At 40.5% G+C, this 21,607-nt stretch overlaps 1 protein-coding gene across 2 annotated transcripts in view; it reads left to right on the plus strand.

The window, feature by feature from the left end:
• The window catches only part of LOC126271720 (uncharacterized), a 72,782-nt gene that overhangs the window by 12,518 nt on the left and 38,657 nt on the right, over positions 1–21,607 (plus strand). The gene's annotated exons all lie outside the window — the stretch shown is intronic.

Raw genomic sequence — 21,607 nt, forward strand, 5'->3', positions numbered from 1 at the left:
AATATACTGTCATACTTTTTTTCTCTTTGCAGTTGACTGGTGAAAACATTTGTTTTAAAGCATGGATGTAAAGCAGTAGCCACCACGTAATTTTTACTTATTGTGAGGTCTTCAGATTGTTGATGCATCCGTTGTTCTATGACAAGCCTCGGATGGCTTAATTTGGATGTTAGATCTAATGTGCTCATTCTGTCACAATATCACATTAATGTAACAACATACGGAATAATTTCACATATGCAAGTGTACCTGGAACTTGTAATTTTTGTTATTCTCTCAAGTCGTTGTAATAATTTCATAAGGTGCCCTATAAGCTCCCATTGTGCAGCAGTCAGATTAGTGACATCACAGTCTGTAAGATAGAGGGAAAGGGCCTGTGGTATTTTTTTCTTCTTTTTTTCCTCCCGATTATACCTGCAAGCATATAATAGGTGGAATTATACTGCATATACTGACACCAATTCATGCTGAGGGAGATCCAAATCTTCTTGGATAGAATGCAGTTTTTCCTGTACAGTGCTGGAATGATTAAAATGAGTTACAATCCTCTTACCTGTTGCTATGATTTGAGTCCTATTTCACCGAGTCCTCAGACAGTAGTTAACAACTAATTGAAGAATATGAATGAAATGAAGCACTGAGGCCAACTCTGCATTACTAACAGCTTTACTATGTTTTGTCCATTATTGTGAGTAACATGAATTTTCGACAGCTGGATGTACCATAAACTTGCAATTTCCTGTAAACTAATTGCTATGTTTTCTGCTATGTGTTCTCTCTAAAAATGCTTGATGTGCTCAATGCTACATGTTTGACATTGAGTTCACAATCAATAAAAGACACAGTAAAACTTAAAAAAAAAACTGTTTTGATTATGCAAGCATGTCCACATGTCCTGGAAGTATAATTAGTCTCTGAAAGCAATCTTTTAATTATTTCAACCACCTTATACACACACACATCAAAAAAAGTTTTGCATCACCCTGTTCCCAGGACTCCTGAAGATAGACTGTGGATATTGTATCACAGACACAGTCCCTTTGACTGTTCAGAGTTCAGAGATGTCACTAAATCCACCCAAAGATGTAAACAACCATGCATGAGGAGCACCTATTTGATTTGGGGGGGGGGGGGGGGGGGGGGGTCCGACAGCTGATCAATTCCAGTCATTCCACCAGGAAAGAGGTACACGGCTTGTGTTGTCTGTAGTTCAACCATGTCTAGACAGTCAATACCGTGGTTCGATCACTCCTGCATTGTTTCTTTGTGCCAGGAAGAACTCTCAACAAGGGAAGTGTCTAGGCGTCTCGGAGTGAGCCAAAGTGATGTTGTTTGGACATGGAGGAGATACAGAGAGACAGGAACTGTCGATGACATGCCTCACTCAGGCAGCCCAAGGGCTACTACTGCAGTGGATGACCGCTGTTACCTACGGATTATGGCTTGGAGGAACCCTTACAGCAATGACACCATGTGGAATAATGATTTTTTGCAGCCACAGGATGTCATTTTATGGCTCAAACTGTGTGCAGTAGGCTGCATGATGCGCAACTTCACTCCTGATGTCCATGACAAGGTCCATCTTTGCCACCACAACACCATGCAGCGTGGTACAGATGGGGCTAACAACATGCCAAATGGACCATTCAGGATTGGCATCACGTTCTCTTCACCGATACACGTTCTCTTCACTGATAAGTGTCGCATTTGTCTTCAGCCAGACAATCGTCCGAGAAGTGGTTGGAGGTAACCCGGTCACGCTGAATGCCTTAGACACAAGGTATTGCTCAACTAGAGTGGCCAGCATGTTCTACAGAGATGAACCCAATCGAACATGCCTTGGATAGATTGAAAAGCGCTGTTTATGGACAATGTGACCCACCAACCACTCTTAGGGATCTATGCCAAATCGCCATTGAGGACTGGGACAATCTGGACCAACAGTGCCTTGATGAACTTGTGGATAGTATGCCACAACGAATACAGGCATGCATCAATGCAAGGGGACATACTACCAGGTATTACGAGATACTGGTGTGTACAGCAATCTGGACCACCATCTCTGAAGGTCCTGCTGTATGGTGGTACAACATGCAATGTATGGTTCTCACGAATAATGAAAACGGCAAAAATGATGTTTATGTTGATCTTTATTCCAATTTTCTTTACAGGTTTCGGAATCGAGGTGACGCAAACATTTTCTTAATATGTGTATTTCTGGAATTATTTTGTCTGAAAAGTAGAGGTGGCTTGGTGTTTCATACCATGGCAAAGTGCTACTAGGGGCAGGTGTACTGCAACATTGCGAAAAAAATTCGAATTGTTTTATTGCATAATTTATTAGACTGATTCTTTAAGAATAACATCACAAGTTTCATAATCGAATTTTGGCTAGAAATATGTTTTAAAAAAAGGTTGTTTGGGCGTCTGTACCTGCCATGCCCCCTCTTTCTATGCTGTGATCCACACCTTCTTTATGCTAGAAATTTTTTTCTGGTTAATTTTTCATTCACACTATCAAAATGAACTGCAGATAAGTGTAGAAGGCTGTGAGAAAGAGTATCTTGTTCCTTTGTTCGTGTTTTTTTTTAAATAGTTTGTGCTACAAACTTATTCCAGTTTTTAGTTTTGCATATGTCAAACTGGTTTGCTCAAAATGGGCCGTAACAGTGAACACTTATTCAAAACAGTGAGGAAACATCAAATTTCACATGGAAAAGGTACAGGAAATTTAAATAACAGTGCTACAGATGGTGCTCCTAAATTTCAAGAACAATTTTCGACAAAATCACCAAGTTCATCAAAGAAGAAAACTAGTGATGGAATTTTTCCAGATGATTTTTCCAGTAGATTTAGGATAATTGACTTAGAAATACTTGCCCATATGGTTAATGTTTCATGTGGAAGTGGTAACTGTGAGTCATAGAGCCTTAAACTGTATGATGGCCGTGACAGAATTGGCATTGTAAGTAATATACATATTTTGTGTAAAGTTTCTAAATATGATGTTCAGTTCATGACTTCTGCTCTGCATGGAAACATGTACGAGGCAAATACAAGATTGTGTTATGCCGTGAGATACTTAGGTGTAGGCAGATAAGGCACAAGCTTGTTCTGTTCCTTGATGAACATGCCTGCACCAGTAACTAGATTCAGTGATTACAACAGAACACTCCTTAGTGCTCTTGAAGCTGAGTGCAAGGAGGACATGAAAGCAGCTGTTGAGGAAGCTGTAGATGTTAACAGTGAAGGGGGAACAGGACAATTTGTAGTGAAGACAGATCTGTGTGTCTCTTGTGATGGAACCTGGGTGAAGAGGGTCCATACATCACTTCATGGTGTATCATCTGTCATTAGTGTGGATACAGGAAAAATCTTACTGAGCGAGGCGGCACAGTGGTTAGCACACTGGACTCGCATTCGGGAGGACAATGGATCGAACATCTGGCCATCTCGATCTAGGTTTTTCGTGATTTTCCTAAATTGCTTCAGATAAATGCCAAGATGGTTCCTTTGAAAGGACACAGCAGACTTCCTTCCCTAATTTGATGGGACCGATGACCTCGCTGTTTGGTCCCTCACCCAAACCAACCATTCAGCAAAAATCTTAGACTTCCAATTAATGAGTGAATATTGCTCTCAGTGTGACCCAAGAAAGAACAGTGATGGCAGTGAAAAAGAAAGGTGGCAGCAGGAACACAAGAAAGTATGAAGCAAGAATTACCAGGGGTTCAGTGGTGTGACAGAAGCAGCTGGGATGAAACTAATATTCCAAAGTTCATTTGACAATTTAGTGTGAGGTATCTAGGTGATGGAGATACCACTGCTTTTAAGACTGTTTCAGAGAGCAATCCTTATGGCTCACAATATAAAAATTAAAAACCCGTAATGTGTTTAAAACAAAAACTGCCAGAATATCAAGCATTATGCTGTACTTAATAGTCTTAAGTGTTACTATTTTTGTGCATTTTCAACTTCTCACGGTGTAATGAATAGTCCATTAAATTTTGGGCACGCAGCCACACATATAATATTTCCTCCACTGATATTTTGGCCACAAATCATCCGCCCATCCTCAGAGCAGAGCCACAAGACTGACTACAAGATGCCAAGCGTGGCCTTACGTGCTCCACCGTGGCGGTACTGTGCATGCAGGTCACAGATGCTGGTCGGCGGGAAAGAAATACGCTTACATATGCGCCGCCTGTGGTGAAGGCAGACAGACATTTGATTCGCCTACCGAAGTATGATCGGCGGAGGTGACACCATGACGACTTCTCTGCAGTTGAATTACCCCAAGAGCTGGATTCCATGCTTTGTCCAAATTAAAACCATTATTTCTATTTGTTAAATTATTAGCTAATCTAATCTGATACATACCCACCGTGGTGGAGCATATAAGGCCGCGCTTGGCATCTTGTCGTCAGTCTTATGACTCACTCTGAGGATGGCCAGACGATACGCGTCCGAAATATCAGTGGAGAAAATTTTATTTGCACGACTGCATGCCTAAAATTTAATGGACTGTTACTATTTTAGCTCATTTCAGAGCATTTTTCAAGACTCAATTACTTTTTTGCTGTCTCTCTAATTTCTTGCCCTTTAGGAAGCGAGTAGGCTGTAACTTACGATGTTCATAACTGTGTTTATTTTCCAAATGAGTTATCATTCCTAATGTAGTCACCTTCTTTCCAATGGCACCATGAGAAATTTTTATTTTGCATAATTTACACACAATGTTTTTTGGATTATTTTCATTGTCCTTAAGTATGTGCGTGTAGGCGATTTCTTTTATTTTTTTAATTTTATTATTATTATTATTTTAGAAGTCATAATCAATTATTATTACTTAGACAATTTCATTTTCAAACAAATCAAAATGTACAGAGCACAATAAACTGTGCTTACATATTGATGATGTGTATCAAAGTAAAATTATCGACAAGACCCAAAGCACTGTAACAAATCAACAAGTGGGACAGCGCGGCATGAGAGAGAGGTAAGTGCATTTGAACAAATGAGCAAGAAACGAACATTTTGATACAAGTCTTCCATCCACACGCTGGCTAAATACTTTTTCCCTATACTCAGCTACAAAGCTCACAGAATATGCAGTATTTGGTTTGTGGTTGAATATGCTATTCATTGAAAATCTGGTTTTTAAAGGTTATATAGTACTTTCTTAATGCTTGTGTCCAAATAGAATAGTTCAAAATGTGGAGTTCTTGAAACCGTGTAAAAACATTGGATATTTTTCCAAATAGTACAACTGTTATAATAGATGCCGAGTAATCTGCATGTTAGCACATGCTACAATCTGTGCTTTCAGAATGGAAGGACCAGTTCCACTGCATACACACAGTTGTGTTCTCATATGTGGTCAACATTGCTTTTGTGTGGGTAAACACCAAACTGTAAATTCAGAGGGCTGGGGTTCAACCCCCATTGGTTCTAGAATTTTTTTTCTATTCTTTATGCTTATTTGTCAAGTGGCATATTTTTATAATGAAAAGTCCAAATTGCATAGAGGTTATGAGTCAATGTTCACCTGTAACTGGCTTGTTCAGAGCTCAGAGGAAGGCAAGGGCATACCAACCCAATAGAACAAGGCTTAGTAAAGCACTGCAGTGTTGAAACCAAACTTTGGACCCTTGACAGCTTTAATTTATCTTGGCTTTAATTTTGAAGTACACTACTGGCCATTAAAATTGCTACACCAAGAAGAAATGCAGATGATAAACGGGTATTCATTGGGCAAATATATTATACTAGAACTGACATGTTATTACATTTTTATGCAATTTGGGTGCATAGCTCCTGAGAAATCATTACCCAGAACAACCACCTCTGGCCGTAATAACGGCCTTGATACGCCTGGACATTGAGTCAAACAGAGCTTGGATGGCGTGTACAGGTACAGCTGCCCATGCAGCTTCAACACGATACCACAGTTCATCAAGAGTAGTGATTGGCGTTTTGTGACAAGCTAGTTGCCCATCCACCAGACGTTTTCAACTGGTGAGAGATCTGGAGAATGTGCTGGCCAGGGCAGCAGTCGAACATTTTCTGTATCCAGAAAGGCCCGTACAGGACCTGCAACATGCGGTCGTGCATTATCCTGCTGAATGTAGGGTTTCGCAGAGATCGAATGAAGGGTAGAACCATGGATAGTAACACACATGAAATGTAACACCCACTGTTAAAAGTGCCGTAAATGCGAACAAGAGGTGACCGAGAATTGTAACCAATGGCACCCCACCCTGTACCATCACGCTGGGTGATACGCCAGTATGGTGATGACGAATGCACGCTTCCAATGTGTGTTCACCGCAATGTCGCCAAACGCAGATGCGACCACCATGATGCTGTAATCAGAACCTGGATTCATCCGAAAAAATGACATTTCGCCATTCGTGCACCCAGGTTTGTCATTGAGTGCACCATCGCAGGCGTTCCTGTCTGTGATGCAGCATCAAAGGTAACCACCATGGTCTGATAGTCAATGCTGCTGCAAACAGTTCTCCCTTTACCACATGCTGCCCTGCTTGTCACTATTGGTGCCACCTCCCTGTACACTAACATTCCTAATGCCCATGGCCTTACTGCTATCGAACACTACCTTTCCAGACGCCCTATGGATTCAAACCAACAACATCCTTCCTAGTCTCCATGACCAACTATATCCTCACCCACAATTACTTCTCCTTTGAAGGTATTACCTACAAACAAATCCACAGTACCGCTATGGGTACCTGCATGGCACCATCCTATGCTAACCTATTCATGGGCCGTCTAGAGGAATCTTTCCTAAAAACACAGAATCCTAAACCCCTCACCTGGTTCTGATTCACTGATGACATGTTTGCTATCTGGATTGAAGGTGAGGACACCTTATTCACATTCCTCCAGGACCTCAATAACTTCGCCCCCATTTGCTCCACCTGGTCCTACTCAACCCAACAAGCCACCTTCCTAGATGTTGACCTTCACCTCAGAGATGGCTACACCTCTAACCACCAGCTATGCCTCCACTTCAACAGCTGCCACCCACTCCATACCAAGAAGTCCCTTCCATACAGCCTAGCCACCCGTGGTCATTGCATCTGCAGTGACAAGCAGTCCCTCTAAATATACTGAGGGTCTCACTGAAGCTTTCACTGACCATAATTATCCTCCCATCCTTGTACAAAAACAAATCTCCCGTGCCTTCTTTCCAGTCTTCCACCACCTCCCAAAGTTTGGCCACAGAGGATCATTCCTTTGTAGCTCAACATCATCTGGGACTTGAGCAGCTGGATTACATTCTTCGCCAGTGTTTCCATTACCTATCGTCGTGCCCTGAAATGAGAAATGTCCTGCCCTCTATCCTTCCCACCCCTCCTACCGTGGTATTCCACTGTCCACCAAACCTACACAATATACTCGTCCATCCTTACACAACCCCTGCTCCCAATTCCTTACCTCATGGCTCATACCTCTGTAATAGACCTAGATGCAAGACCTGTCCCATACATCCTCCTACCACCACCCACTCCAGTCAGGTCACAAACATCACCTATCCCATCAAAGGCAGGGCCATCTGTGAAACCAGTCATGTGATTTACAAGCTAAGCTGCAACCACTGTGCTGCATTCTATGTAAGCATGACAACCAACAAGCTGTCTGTTCACATGAATGGACACCGACAAACTGTGGCAAAAAACAAGTGGACCACCCTGCTGCTGAACACGCTGCCAAACATGATATCCGTCATCTCAGTGGCAGGTTCACAGCCTGTGCCATATGGATCTTTCCTACCAACACCAGCTTTTCTGAATTGCTGGGAACTTTCCCTGCAATACATCCTATGTTCCCGTAACCCTCCTGGCCTCAACCTTCGTTAATCACTGTGCTCACCCATCCATCCCCCTCCCTGTTCCCATTCCAGCACTACACAGCCGTCATTTCACTGCCACACCCAGTCTTTTAATTTCTTTTTATTTCTCTCCTTTCCGCTACTTACCCCCCCCCCCCCCCCCTCTCTGCATCTTCTCTCCTGCCCTTCGTCTAAACTGCAACACTTCACTGTCTGCCACTCCTACCATACTATCCCTCCCCTCCCCACACCAGCCTCCTCCTTACCCCCACCCAGTCACCACTGCCATCATGCACTGGTGCTGCAGCTTGCAGTGTGGTTTCAGTTCTCTGAGACCACAGACATGTGTGCAAGTTGTGTTAGCGTGAGTGTGCGTGTGTGCAAATTGCGTGAGTGTGCGTGTCTACTGCTGACAAAGGCCTTAATTGTGTGAATTTTTTTGTTGTGCCATTCGCAATTCAGCATCTCCGCTATATGATGAGTAGCAAATATTTTCCATTGTTTGATAGTTGTGGGACAGGATATATTTGGTAAGGTGTATAAGGAATGAGGTAGTGGGTTTGGAGTTCGAAGGACTTTGGGAGAGATATTGTTCAATACTGGTAAGAGCATGAGCAAATGAGATGTTGGTGTATAGGGAAGTGGCATCAGCAGTGACGAGTAGGGATCCAGAAGGTAAAGATATGGGGAGTCGTTGAAGGAAGTGGTTAGTATCTTTAATGTGGGAGGCAAGGTTTTGGGCAATTGGTTGGAGGTGTTGGTCAACAAGAGTGGACATTCTTTCAGTGGGAGCACAAAAGCCAACTATAATGTGTTTAGAATTGGTTTAGTTTAGTTTGGGGAGCATGTAGAAGGTGTGTTTGTGGAGTGAGATGCACTCCGGTGAGAGGGCCAATGGATTTCAGTAGGGATTTGAGGTCACGTTGGACTTCAAGGATGAGATCACTCTGGAAGAGCTTGTAGGTGGAGCAGTCAGACAGTTGGTAGAGGCCTTCTCTCAGGTAGTCACTGTGACTCATCACAACAGTGGTGGAGCCATTGTTTGCAGGTACAATGATAAGGTCTAGATCTGTTTTCAGATTCTGTATGCCAGTCTTTCCTTTTGTCAAAAGATTGATCTTAGGAAGGGACCTGATGAAGGATGGTGACGCCAGATTGGTAGTAAGGAATTCTTGGAAGCTGACTAGGGGGTGGTTTGGTGGGAGAGGGGGAAGGTCATTGTTGGCTGTTGTGTGAACTGGGAGTCCTGTTCTGTTTATCACACCCTCCAAAACTCACTCCCAGCACCCAAGGTAACCCAAAACACACACCCCTTCCATAATCGTAACGGCCTCAATCTTAGGTTACTCACTATCCCCACACCCTCCACCTGACAGTTTCTCCTTCTTCTGCTCTGTCATCCCCTCCCAATTTATGTTCCCATGTAGCCTGCCACCACTCCCTCCCGCATTCGGTGAACTGACTTCACTCTGAGCTAATAACCACTCACCCCCAGTCCCTCTCTTTACCTCCTGATTCCTTCTCCCTCTATCCACCCCACCTGACACTATCCCCACCAAAACCAGCCCACCTGCTGCAAAATAGTATTGGCACTGTCAGTCTAATGGCACCATGTAGGGGCATGTGTGCATATCAATGACTCAACACTACTGCTTTTTCGGTGAGTGCTCTCCTTTAATCCTAAACTACTCACATTCTACAGGAACTTTCCTACAACAAGTGCTCCGTATTGTCACATCACATTAGTACATGTCTGCAGTTAAGCAACCCAATGAATATATTTCAAAGTGGGCTGCTCTCGTAGCAGCAGCAGGAGCAGCAAATGTCAGTGAATCTGTGAGGTTCCTCTTTGTCTCCTCTCCTTGTTACATCATTAGTATTATCTTAGGATAAGTTGGGTGAAGTTCACTGAGCACAATGGATTAAGATGCTACTATTAGTTCATTAAATCCTTTATCAAAAGGTGTTATGGTATAATATTATTATATACTGTTAATTATATTATTGTAATAGAAGCATACCATGATATTTGTGCAACCAGTACGGTCGCATGTTTGAATCCTGCCTTGGGCATGGATGTGTGTGATGTCCTTAGGGTAGTTATGTTTAAGTAGTTCCAAGTTCTAGGGGACTGATGACCTCAGAAGTTAAATCCCATTGTGCTCAGAGCCATTTTTTTTTTTTTTTGTCAATCCTGGATGACATTCCCTATTTATCAATTACTGTTCAATAATCTTCAGACATTCAACTGTAAAATTCAGTACATTACATGGCTTTGTTTCAAATACTTCCTCTGACCGGGTGTTTGCACCAACCGCATTTATAGACACACTTTAATGACTGCCACACTAGCATGTTTTCAAAACCAAGCAGATGTAAAACTCATACGAGACCGGACATGCATAACGACACAATGTTGCACCACACAGAGGTTGCATTTGTTTTCATACCAGCTGAAATGCATCAGCAGCGATCTTACATTGTGTCATCTTCACTGTAAATTGCTTTAGAAGAGATGAAAATGTGGACTGGTTATTACAGCCCAACATTTCAAGTGGGAGTCGTGGTTGGACATCTACACATCATCAAAGTTCTGTCCATTACCCTTCATCTTGTAATTGCTGTGTCCCTCTTACAGAAGACCTTGCACAGGCTGAATACACCTTGCATGACTGTGATATGGATCTAGGATTAGGATGCTAGAATTATTTATTGCTATGGTGCAATGTGAGTCACTACACTTTATCATAGCCATTATGTCAAGATTAAATGTGACTTAAAAAGGTACTATTACACTATGTACACTATCTGACCTGCCAGTATAAAAAGTTGTGAGGGGGTATTGTGATGTCAGTAGACAAACAGTAACAGCAGAACAAGTCGGTCAGGAAGCAGTAACAACAGAACAAGTCAGTCAGGATTGTGACAAATCAGGTGGATTCTTTCCTACTGATATGTTTTTCTAGTGCCAGAAATAACCAATTTTTTTCTAATTTACAGCACATTTAGTGGTCAGTTTGTCACACTTTTTTTAAAATCTCAAAACTCTATTTAGACTTAATGTTGCTTAAATTCATTATTCAGATTCTCATTTCTAGAGTTATGATTCAAACTAGTAATTAGGTTTCATTACACATTTGAGCACTGTTAATTAAAAGTTACAGTTAATTGAAGTTAGTGCTGTAGTTTGTGATGTGTAAAACTTTGTGAGCTAATCAGTATAATCCCATAGAGAGACATTATTTTTAAGGTTACACATTCTGATTTTCCTGTTAAATATTTTAAATACTCAAAACTAATTATCTTATGCAATAATTAAAGTCAAAGTTTCTGGCTATTGCCAATTTCTATTGTGGATTTCATCAGACTTTGCTTACTTCCATTATCTTCTGACATACGACATTAATTAGTTCATTCATTCATTCATTCATTCACTCTTCTGACATATGACATTAATTAGTTCATTCATTCATTCATTCATTCACAAATTAATAATTTCACACAATGGACTATGTTTTGCAGTATGCTCACTCATATAAACAAGGAAATTTGCTTTGGCATAAGGTTAATAGTTCCATGTGTTTTTCCAAAATTATTGACTCATAACATTTTCTGTAAACCAAAATTCAACTGATTCTTATGTTTAATCAAGAACAGTAAAGTTCAACCTTGACACTTTCCATAGCATTACGTAATTTTCAAAATAACAGTTTGTTCATATGTGAATCGTTAGAAGACCATCTCAGTTAATCTGCAGGATTTGTTATTCTACTCATACTCGTATTTTTATGTATATTCTGTACATGAGAATACACCCATTGCAAACTGCAAAACTCACTAACTTTAATGTTTGATTACTTTTGAGTAGCTTCAGAATGTAAAATTGATGATCGTTCTTTCTGAAATGGGTTATGATAATGTTATTGTCATTGGAGTGAGTGGTTGTTGGTCATGGTGATGTTCATTAAGGGCCAACTTAAATCAGCTTCCAAAGTGCATTTGTCTTTAACTAGTACTGTGGTCAGTGTGAACTGTGTCCTTTTTTAGATAAATGTTAACTGATTAATTTGCACCACTATTGAAAAACTCAGTGCTCTAATAGTGTGCAGAGGGCTGGATAATTGAGCTAATAATTTTTTCATAATGTAAAAAAATTGTCACCCATAATTAATAACTAGACTTTACATGGATAAAATGTGTGTGTGTTAATGTCATCTAAATTATGATGTCATGTACATCAATGAACAAACAGCATACCACACTGAATTAGTTTTCCAGCTTTGTGGTGATCAAGTCTGGTGTTACCAAGGAGAGACTACATAATTCACAGTGGCTTCGAACATGGACTATTCATTGGATGTCAGCTGAGTAATAAATCCATTACAGACATGTTGAGCCCTTCTAAAGCTGCCAAAGTCAACTGTTGGTGACGTGATTGTGAAGTGGAAATGTGAAGGAACAACTGCAGCTACATGTAGGCCAAGCAGAGCTCATGTACTAATGAACAGGAACTGATGAGCATTGCAAACACTGGTTGCAAAAAATCACATGACATCAGTGGAAGGAATCACCTGTGAATTCAAAAGTGCTATCTGCAGTCATTAACTGGGCATAAGGAGTTAAAAAAAAAAAAGATAAAACAGTTGACCAGCTCCTCATACGCCACACATTGCTGTAGTCAGTGCTGAGTGATGTTTGCTGTGGTAAAAGAGCAATGCTACTGGACAGTGGATGACTGGAAATGAGTGATTTAGAGTGATGACTCACACTACATGCTGTGAGAATCTGATGTGTTATGTCAAATACTTGGAGAAAATCGCCTGCCATCATGGGTAGATCCAACAGTGAAGTACAGAGGCTGTGGTGTTATGGTATGGGTGTGTTTCTTGGGGTTAAGGTGTTAGAGCGTAGTTCACTTATTGTGCTTAAGAAAATGCTAAATGCCAAACAATATGAACACATTTTACAGCACTGTGCAGTGTGTACAATAGAGGAATAATTGTGAGACAGTGATTGATTGTATCAGCATGACAACACTCCCTGTCGTAAAGCAGCATCCATGAGGCAGTTGTTTATAGACAATAAGATTCCTGACATGGATTGGCCTGGTGAGATTTCCGACATGAACCCAATGGTAACATCTTTGGTGTGAGTTTGAACATCGTCTTTGCTCCAAGACCCACCATCCAACATCACTACTTCTTTTGGTTACAGCACTTGAGGAAGAATGGCCTACCATTCCACAGACATCTCACTGAAAATGTCCCCAGCAGAGGTCAAGCCATCATAAAGGTGATAGGTGAACACACCCCATATTAATGTCCATGACAGGTATCTAGATACCTTTGATTAGATAGTGTACCTGTCACAGCAGTCAACAGCCAGGACTGAACTCAACACTTAAAACTGAAGTGAAGCCATGAATCTAGTGTTCAGCTGTTGTGGCATATCTGTTCTCAACTCAGACGCCAAGAAAGGCAACACGTCCTTTTAACCCAATGATATCGTATTTGAATACCCTACTGTCTTCTAACGTTTTACACTGTGCACTTTCACTTTGTTTTCCTCTTGGGCATATGGACTATATGTCTTGCCCATTGTGAGTGACACTTAAAACCATCACTTCTGTACTGGTTGTGTGTGCATCTTCAGGGACGCTGGCACTGTATGTCTGTGTTGTACAGGCGTTCTTGCAGTTAGACCCTGGCCATTGGACAACGACAACAACAACAAAAAAAGTTACGATGGTTTCCAAGCCACTGATAGAAAGCCCGTGTATTGGATGAATGAAAGACTTGAATATAGAGTGAAGGCTGGGCCAACTTCAAATATGAACTAACTGAACCATTTTACAATGAAACTCTGATATATATTTCAAGTTTTGGGAAGTCCATGGTAAGAAACTTCTCCAGGAGAGGCTCCACGGCGCAACTCGTGGCATTGCAGACTCCTGAGCACACCGTATGATGACATAAGCACCATGTCATGAGGAGACACAAGACTTGAGGGTACAATTGCTTGTCTATGTTTTTAAAAAAGTCAAAAGTCCCTATGATAAAATGTGGGAAACACTAAACTAATTATCACCATGACTAACTTATCACAGAAACAATGTTTCATATCACCACACCTCTTATTTGTCTTCTCTAGATATACCGGATGTGTCTCATATGGCTCATCAGGTACATTTTCTCTGGTGATTCAGTAGATATTTGCAATTTGTTCTGGAGTCAACCCAAAAAATATTGCTCACCACATCTCTCATGTAACGCCTGGTGTTGACAGAATGAGTCAGTTTTTCACATTACAAACAAAAAATTTTTAAACCGGAATTTGCAATATTCATTTTATTGATGTTTATTAATGGGGACAGTAAAACACGGAGAATAACCCAGTACTCCAGGAAGATGCTAACGCTGGTTAGCATGAGGGGTTGCAGTTGGCCCCTAATAATACTTAGTCCACAGCTCTCATCATACCTTTGATTACTGCTACAGGTCTCACAGAAGCTGAGGTGAATGTTCCCCATAACATAAACCTGTTCCCACCGGCCTGTGTTTGTGGCACACTGCATGTTTTGAGCAACCATTTGCCCAGATGACAGTATCTGGACACGGTCATTGTCTTGATTTAACAATAAATGGGATTCATCCGACCAGGTGACACAATTCCATTGATCTGTGCTCCAATCTTGATAACCCAGTGCCCACTGTAATCATAATTGACAATGTTGTTGGGTCAAATAATGGAAATGCGTAGGGGTCCTCTTCTACAAAACACCATGCTCAGCACTCTGCGCTGAACAGTGTGCTCCAAAACACTTGTGCCTGTGCCAGTACTGCACTCTGCCATCAGATCTGCCACCTCTCCAGCTTTAGAGAGCAGGCAAGCCTCCAATTCCTATGTTGTGTCAATACGTATGGAGTCCAACTTCTTGTTGTCTACTTGTGGTTTCAGCATTTGTCAATCACTTTCCATAAATGACAGTAGCATGCGAACAGCTTTGCTATCTTCGAGATGCTCCCTCCCAGGCACTGGGTCACAACAATCTGGCTTTTGTCAGTTAAGTCGACAGACTTCTGCTTTTGCGCCACTTATTGTCACTAGAATGATCCCCCATTTGTCTCTGCTCTGCTCGTATACATCTCTCACCGCGTCATTTGCTCTCAGTGCCACCAGGCAGCATACAGCCTTGCAGTGGGCAGTGGTCATAATGTTTTGGTTCATCAGTGTACATGCTTCCTGAGAGATAAGTCCAATGTGACTTTGTAAAAAAAATTTCAGGATGTCTACGAGATGTTTCATAACATTCCACTCAGATTGGGAAAGTGTGGTAATTCCACCTTGTTCGACACTATACAAGTGTACTGCCCTATTTTATTCCAAAAGTCTTTGCAACATCAAGTATGTGCTGTTCCATCTCACACTGACAACTTGTATCAAAGCATGTTTTGGCACTCCACACTGATTCTGACAGTCTGTAAGTTTTCTGGAAGCTTGCTCACTGTGGTGGAAGTGGCCTATGATTTTCCTGCACTTTTTAATATGACTTTGGTTTGTTCGTTTGAGAACAGCGAATGTTTTATCACCAATTGCTGCATGTGTGAGAAACAGCCTGTAGACTCATATTGCCCACGCATTGCACAAATCATGCTTGATGCTTTTGTCACGTAATATCAGAAAAATCTTGCCACTTACGCTCCATTTATTGACCCTCTCTGGTAACTTGTGTTTGATATATTGATCTACTATAATTTGGTTTTAACACATCAGTGGTCAATGATGAAATGCCTTATAAAGCTGGGGACTCAGGATGTTTTACTTGCACTGGTCCATATCGATGGTGGCACTTAACCACTCACATTTCCAATCATGTTCTTTACTTTTGCTTTTACTTTGTTGTAGGTCTGCAGCATCAACATAGTTCTAACGAATTTTTCAGATTTGAGCCAATATTTGTAAACAGCCTGTAGATCAGTAACCACTCACATTTCCAATCATGTTCTTTACTTTTGCTTTTACTTTGTTGTAGGTCTGCAGCATCAACATAGTTCTAACGAATTTTTCAGATTTGAGCCAATATTTGTAAACAGCCTGTAGATCAGTAACCACTCACATTTCCAATCAGGTTCTTCACTTTTGCTTTTACTTTGTTGTAGGTCTGCAGCATCAACATAGTTCTAACAAATTTTTCAGATTTGAGCCAATATTTGTAAACAGCCTGTAGATCAGTAAAGTGAGCCATTGGAATGCCTTACCGTTTACCAAAGAATACGAAAGCATACCAACAGTTATTAAATCCGTAATAGTTTTGTCCAATGTTTTGTAGTTTCACAGTCATCTGGCCAGTCTGCAGATTTAGTCGCCAAACTCACAATGAGTGACTGAATTAGACTGGGTTTCTCATCCTTCTCAGTGTTGGTACTCAAGAAGACTGCGGAATCCATCTCTATGATTTGGCTTCATATTTCAAGTCGTCCAGTTTTGAATGATGTTTTAAAACCTGTTTATATCCAGATCCATGAAATTTTGGTAATTGTTGCTTCAGCCCATGCGATATTCATCTTTCGGGGTCATGGCTGCCCAACAAAAGTGTTTTGTTGCAAACAGTACCGATGGCTTTAGATAGATCAGTGGTACTTTTATTAAGGTATTTCCAAATTGGATTCTTTTCTTTCTGTTGTGACATTTTATACCTAAAAAAAGTTATAGTAAATAGAGAATAAGTAAACTGAAGTAAATATTGCTACTACACAAAATTGCACACCATATTAAAAACGTTACAGTCTTACATATCCTCTTTTGTAGCAAGATACTCTTTAAACAATGCATATTCCACAATGGAATGTAACAATATTGTCATGTAGAAGAAGGTGTAATTAGATGGATGACAAACACTAACTTCACTTAATGAAGGTTTATTCAGCACTTGCACATACAAGAGTGCGGTGCAAACTGCCTGCACCCAGAACACGTGCGGTATATATACAGTTACAGAACATTCCATTACAGTGATTCTTGACATTTGTGGATACTTCTAGAATGTACTCGAACCGCATATAGGAATTTGAATTTTACAGTTTTGGTGAGTTTTGAACTCATGATCCTCCATTCAACAGTCTAGTATCATAACCTGTACACCACAGTGACTGTGAGCTGCTACTCACCATATAGTGGAGATGCTGAGTTGCAGATGGGCACAACAAGAAGACTGTCAGAAAGTGAGCTTTTGGCCAAAGAGGTCTCCGTCGAAACATAAACTCTCACAAACGCAACTCGCACACACATGACTGCAACCTCTGACTGCTGAAGTCAGACTGTGAATAGTGCTGAAGCCAGACTGTGAGTAGCAGCATGTGATGGGAGAGGCAACCATGTGGTGGAGGTAAGGAGGAGCCTAGGCTGGGGAGGGATACCAGGGTAGTGGTGGGGTACGGTAAAGTGCTCCTTGTGGTAGCTTTCAGGGACAAGATAGAGGGGGGGGGGGGGCAGCCGCTGTGCTTCGTGGAATGGGAACAGATCCAGACCTGTCTCATACATCCCCCCACCACCAACTACTCCAATCCGGTAACAAACATCACCTATATCTATAGTATAAATCAAAGGTAACTGTGGAATCAGTCGTGATCTACAAGATAAGCTGCAACCAATGTGCAGCATTCTACATGGGCATGACAACCAACAGTCTGTCTGTCTGTCTGTGTGAATGGGCACCGGAAAACTGTGGCCAAGAAACAGCTGGACTACCCCGTTGCTGAGCAAGCCGCCCATCATGACCTCCTTCATTTCAATAACTGCTTCACAGGTTGTAGCATCTGGATCCTTTACACCAACACCAGCTTTTCTGAATTGCATGGGTAGAAACTCTCCCTGCAAGATTATCCTACATTCCCGTAACCCTCGTGGTCTCAACCTTCGTCAGTCATTGTACTCACCCATCTAGCCCCTCCCCTGTTCTTCCAGCACTACACAGTCCTCTGTTTCACCAATACACCTTCAGTCATTATACTTCTCTCCATTTCCGCAAGCCCCCCCCCCTCCCCCCTTTTGCCCCGCCGTGTGTCCAACCTTCCGGCTGCACCTAACTGCCTTACACTCTCCATCTCATTCACCACAAGCAGCCCTTTACTGTCCCCCTCCCCTACTCTGCTATCCCTCCACCTCCTTGCGCAGCCTCCTCCATACCCCCACCACCCGGTTGCCTCTCCCAACACATGCTGCTGTTTGCAGTCTGTCCTCAGCAGCCAGAGACTGTAGTTTGTGTGTGTGTGTGTGTGTGTGTGTGTGTGTGTGTGTGTGTGTGTGTGTAAAACCTTGTTGGCCGAAAGCTTCCTTCTGTAAAGTTTCTATTATCTTAAGTAAATCATCCTGCACAGTCCGTTGCATGTACATAGTTCAATTTGCAATTTTATCTCCTATCTTCAGGCATTTATGTACCTCTTCTATGTGACTGAAACCCGTGTCTAACCTTTGTTCCAAATGTTCCATTCTTCCATTTATTTGCAATGTAAAATTGGACATTTTCTTTTCCATAGTTAAAAATCTATCATTCATTCACTCTTCAAAATTTGTTGCTTTGTTATCCATTTCAAATAGCATAAACGGCTCATTGACTTTATGTTCACGTTGCGTGAACCTTTCATTCATCTGCAAAAAACTGTGTTCAAATACGGTCTTCGTAAATCCCTCCATTGTCATAAGTTCCTCAGTAAGTGACATGATTGCCCACTAATTTTAAATCACTATGTAACTACAGACTTGACACAAATTATAGTATATACTTGTTGATAAGATACATATATATTCCCTACACTATTCCCTCCTGTAGTTAATCTTTAATCTTTATATATAAAAGGCCATGGACTGACCGACTGACTCACTCACTCACTCACTCACTCACTCACTCATCATAGTCCAGCTCAAACTGCTAAGGACAGAAACCTGAAATTTGGAGAAGGTGTGGATTTTATACTGTAGGCATCATTTAACAAGGGAATTTTCGAAATTCCAACCCAAAGGGTAATAGACCTACAAAAATTGGTATTTGGTTTCTCAGTCAGAAATAAATAAATACATGTTCAGCATTTTGGGTAAAGTTTTGTTTGAAAATATATCATTATTAAAGAACTAATAAAGTATTTTTAAAGGCACATCTATGAACTCTTATATTTGACTTCTTGGTTACAAATAAAGAAATACGTGTTTTTGGAAATTGTACACCTACGGGGGTGAAATAGGCGATGAGATTTTTTATGAAAATGTTTTATTATGAAAGCATTTTAAGGCTGAATCTATGAAAATTTAAATTCAGCCTCTCTCTCTAAGAAATAAAAAGTAAATAAATTTCACTGTTTTTGGAAATTCAACTGATGAAAGTTTTTATTGAAATATTTCATCGTGCAGACATTTTTGAAGCTAAATGTATGAGAATTTGATTTGGTGTCTGTCAGAAATAAAACATACACATCACTGTTTGTGGAAATTCGACCAGGCTTTTTAAAAGTATGTCGCTAGCTATTAAGGAATTTTGAAGCTAGAATTAAGAAAACTGGTATTTGCTTTTCCAGTCAGAAAATAAATAATATTTGGGACAGTATTTTTGGAAATTCAGCCACTAACAGGATAAAACAGAGGATGAGTTTTTTGAAAATAAATAATTACTGAAGAACTCCTAAAAGATTTTAAGGCTACATCTGCGACAGTTGGTATTTGACAAGAAATATTTGTTAGGGAATGAAAGTTGCTATGGATATATTGCAACAAGAATGCAAAAGGCATGGTTAACAAAAACAATGGACTTCAGCTACCAGAATCACTTTTAGGTCAGAAGTACATTTGGAAAAGACCATGCTGATATGGCCTTAATTAGTGTGAACATCTTAGAAGGTGTTGGAATTTGTGAACAACATTAAAATGTGATTTTTAAAAAAGTCTATGCAGGCATACAGAATGCGAGCAAAGCAGTGGGTGCTAAGCTAGTGTTGAATATACAGAAAATGATTGTCTGAGCTTAAGAAAAGTTTATAAGTGATATGCTGGAACCACAGGACAGTTGATAATTATTACTGGTGTGCAATAATTGCTGTTGAAGGTGGCTTGCGTAGTGCTGGGGGGCGCAGCTGCTTGGAGACCCGACATCCTCTACTTCTAATGCATTTTATGGCTGTGGTGATGGTTGAATGTAGCTACCATCACTGGGTCTTCTTAGTGGTCTCTTCTTGGTGTGGAAATATAATGACTTGGTGGATGCCAATATGCTGTAATGGCACCCACTTATCAGAAATGGAGCACTCAACACGAATTAATTATTCACTGCACACTGACTTGACAGCTTATTGACAAGTTGGAATCATCCATATTTGATAAAAATGTCCTTTGCATTTAACACCAACATCTTTTTAAATTATCTTAATTCATGGTCGACTGTCTTCATCTACTGTGACTTCTCTGAATTGTGTGTGTAGCTTTTTACAGTTGTGCACACTGATGTCTAGTAGCTTTGTACTGAGAGTGTGCCACCCAGAAAACTGCATCATAATCACTTTAATTACTTGAGCTCATTTGTGTATAGCAAATATCATAAACAACAGTTGCCACTTGCAAAGCTGCCACCAAATCTTCCAATTGCAATTTAAGTTACAAAATCACTCCTTTTGCCATACTGTAATTTGACTCTTCAATAGTATCATAAGTCTGGGTCGCCAATAGCGTGTTTCGTGCACACCACTTCAAAGATAAAAAATACCACCAAACAGAAATAGCATCACACTAGTATCCTAACTAACAATACCAATTATATTTTGGCTGAACCTGGATTAGATTAGATTAGATTACATTAGATTAGATTAATACTTGTTCCATAGATCATGAATACGACACTTCGTAATGATGTGGAACGTGTCAGGTTAATAAAAGATGTCTGTACAAGAAATTACATTACACAAAATATTGCATGACACTAATGATTTTTTTTTACTTAGTTTATATCTAAAAATTCAGCCAATGAGTAGAAGAAGTTGTCATCTAGGAATTCTTTTAATTTATTTTTAAATGTTAGTTGGCTATCTGTCAGGCTTTTGATGCTGTTTGGTAGGTGCCCAAAGACTTTTGTGGCAGCATAATTTACCCCTTTCTGTGCCAAAGTCAGATTTAACCCTGCATAGTGAAGATCATCCTTTCTCCTGGTGTTATAGGTATGCACGCTGCTATTACTTTTGAATTGGGTTGGATTATTATCAACAAATTTCATAAGGGAATATATATACTGTGAGGTTACTGTGAGGATCCCTAGATCCTTAAATAGATGTCTGCAGGATGACCGTGGGTGGGCTCCAGCAATTATTCTGATTACACGTTTTTGTGCAATGAATACTTTTCTACTCAACGATGAATTACCCCAGAATATGATGCCATACGAAAGCAGTGAATGAAAGTAGGCATAGTAAGCTAATTTACTGAGATTCTTATCACCAAAATTTGCAATAACCCTAATAGCATACGTAGCTGAACTCAGACGTTTCAGCAGACCATCAATGTGTTGCTTCCAGTTTAACCTCTCATCAATGGACACACCTAAAAATTTTGAAAATTCTACCTTAGCTACAGACTTCTGTTCAAATTCTATATTTATTACTGGAGTTGTGCCATTTACTGTACGGAACTGTATATACTGTGTTTTATCAAAATTTAAAGAGAGTCCGTTTGCTGAGAACCACTTAATAATTTTGTGAAAAACATCATTTACAATTACAT

The sequence above is a fragment of the Schistocerca gregaria genome, chromosome 1 (genome assembly GCF_023897955.1).
Source record: "Schistocerca gregaria isolate iqSchGreg1 chromosome 1, iqSchGreg1.2, whole genome shotgun sequence".
NCBI classification, from domain to species: Eukaryota; Metazoa; Arthropoda; class Insecta; order Orthoptera; family Acrididae; genus Schistocerca; species Schistocerca gregaria.